Raw genomic sequence first — 2,586 nt, forward strand, 5'->3', positions numbered from 1 at the left:
TTATATTACAGCTATTATATTTAGCTAGGAGGTAGCTAAACTGAGTTTCTTTTTTAAACTTTAATTTTAAGAGATACTACTTTAAATTCAATATATTAAAAATTTTCTCCGACGCAGAATCGAACCCGGGTCTTCCGCATGACACGCAGGGATAGTTACCATTGTACTCTTTGAGACCTATAATATAGATATGATAATATGTAAGCAACGCCCCGTAGTAAAACTAAAGTAACCAATATCTCCAAAAATAGAGTCAGGTCAAAACAAGAAGTAAACTATTAGAACCGCGTTGTCCAAAACTTCTATAGAGAAAATTTCCATCCCTTGGCTTGAACAACAAGGGAAATATACTTGCTTGAAAATCAACAAAAGTGGCAGCTACAACAGCATTCTGCTGAAACGGCATTTGTTTTTTCTCTTTTTTTTCTTCCACAGATAGTTATAATAATGAACGACCTCTTGCCTATGCTAAATTTTATAGGCCACTTAACTATAATATAAATTAATGAAGTTTACATAAAGGACCGATATAGTTCATCATAAATGGTGCTTAACAATACGGTTTCATTTTATATAATTATTCATTATTATGTAAAATGCAGTAATGTCTGGGGGGTTTTAAAAAAATTACAGTAAGGGCCGAAGTCTATCTCATAGTAACTGATGCAATAGAGAAAAGAAAAAGAGGTATGTGGTATATCTGACGTTATACCAGGCTACATTTCATTTTAAATAAATCCATACAGCTAAAGCAAAAAGACTGAAAAATTTATCAAGCAATGTTTCATACAGTTCGTCGTAACGAACTGTATAAAACAGTTCAAGGTAACGAACTGTATAGTAAGAGCGACTCGTTTCAGTATTGACCGCAAATCTAAGAAACAGAAGTTTAATATTAATATTATATTAAAAGACGATCACTAGAAGATGTAGAACTAAGCCAACAGATGTAGGTACAGCTAAGCCAACAACTGCAGGTTCAATATGCCAACAGTTGCGGGTCCAACTAAGTCAGCAGCTACAGGTACAACTAAGCCAAACGGTGGTCTGAACCTTTTACTCCAATTAGGGTCTGCTTTCCGTTCACAGCTTTCTTCTTCGATTGGGAATCTTCGATTTTCCTGAAAACTCTGGACTTCATGAATTCTAAAAAGCGCTTGGAATAATAATCTGGTCTCTGCACGCTAGTACTATTACCATCAGCAATTAGAGATTTGAATCCATGCTCCAACTTCTTCTTGATGCCATATTGCTGAAGAATATCAATATAGCCAATATAAAGGGCTAGACGATCTCCATTTTTATTCCATGCATAGATTGGACCGGACGGGAAATCATTTTCTTCTTCTTTTTTATGAGCTTGAACACATTCTAAGGCAGTGGTGTTAGCAACATGCTGCTGGCAATTAATTGATTTGGACCTCGCTAAAGGTGGCCTTAGAGAGTCTTTGATATCAATCTGGTCGTCTTTTTCCACCTCCTCAATAACTGGCTCATTTTCTGCTTCTGAGATATTATGCACACCAACAAGCAGCGAATAATCAATTACCTTCAGTAACTTTAACACCTTGCAATCTCTTTCCATCGTTTCAATGAGGGCGTCATAGGTTTCGCTTTCCAATAGGAGTCCTTCCGGATGCTTTTCTATGAAATCAAGATCCTTGAAAGTGGGAGATTTCTTTGTTCTTTCTTCCTTGGAAGCCTTTCGTTTCTGAGTAGATCCTTTTAAGTCGTATTTTTCATGCAACTGGATACCAGTCGGAAATATATTATTCATTACTAAAAATCTGATTTTTTTGTAGTTACGTTGGGTAGTGTAAACCAAAAGCAGTGTAAACCAAAAAATTTGGGTAGTAAAGTATTTGGATTTTGCACTAAATCTTCGCAATGTTCACAATATCCAGGTAAATGTTTTTGCAGAAACTTTCCTTCCTTCTTCTGCACGCTTTTAATGATGAATTTGTCATCTTTTGTTACAAAGAACATGCTTCCACTGGCACCTGGGTTTTTAAGTTCTTTCAACGATCCATCTACCAGGGATCCTGAGTAATCACTAGATTGGATCCCAAACAAATTTCTAAGATGTTCAAATGGTGCTGGAGCATATGTTTTAAAAGTAAATTTGGAATGTTCCTTAGTCTTAACGGTTGAAAAGTCTTCTTTTTGCAAGTCCCTCTCTAGCTTTACTGCAAGTCCTCCGACCGCTCGGGAAAGTCCTAACTGAATGGCCTCGGTAATTTTTTCTTTTCTTTTTGTCATCGTGTTTTCATCAGGCATATAAATACTGTTAACTTCAGTTCCTGACTTAATTTTAATAGTCTTCTTTGAGGCTAGAGAAGTAAGAGTAGTATCTTTTCCAGCTCCAATCACCTTCTTCAAAGTAGAAGGTTCAACAATTTCCTCTGATTCTTTTTCCAACTCCTGCTCGGTAACGACTTCTTTTACTCTTTCTATCTTCTTTTTATAAAGGACAGTACCACTGTCAACTTTAATTTCTTGTTCATGTAATGGGATGTACATGCACTCAGCTTTGACTATTATCTTAGAAAAATCATCCAGCTTAGTCTTAACGTCATTTTCTGACAT

At 36.0% G+C, this 2,586-nt stretch overlaps 1 pseudogene; it reads right to left on the reverse strand.

The window, feature by feature from the left end:
• Window positions 1–1,030: 1,030 nt before the first annotated feature.
• LOC148941468 (phosphatidylinositol 4-phosphate 5-kinase type-1 sktl pseudogene) lies at window positions 1,031–2,586 on the reverse strand (annotated as a pseudogene).

Source organism: Artemia sp. Qi Xiang Cuo, chromosome 18, assembly GCF_049724085.1.
Source record: "Artemia sp. Qi Xiang Cuo chromosome 18, ASM4972408v1, whole genome shotgun sequence".
Taxonomy (NCBI): Eukaryota; Metazoa; Arthropoda; class Branchiopoda; order Anostraca; family Artemiidae; genus Artemia; species Artemia sp. Qi Xiang Cuo.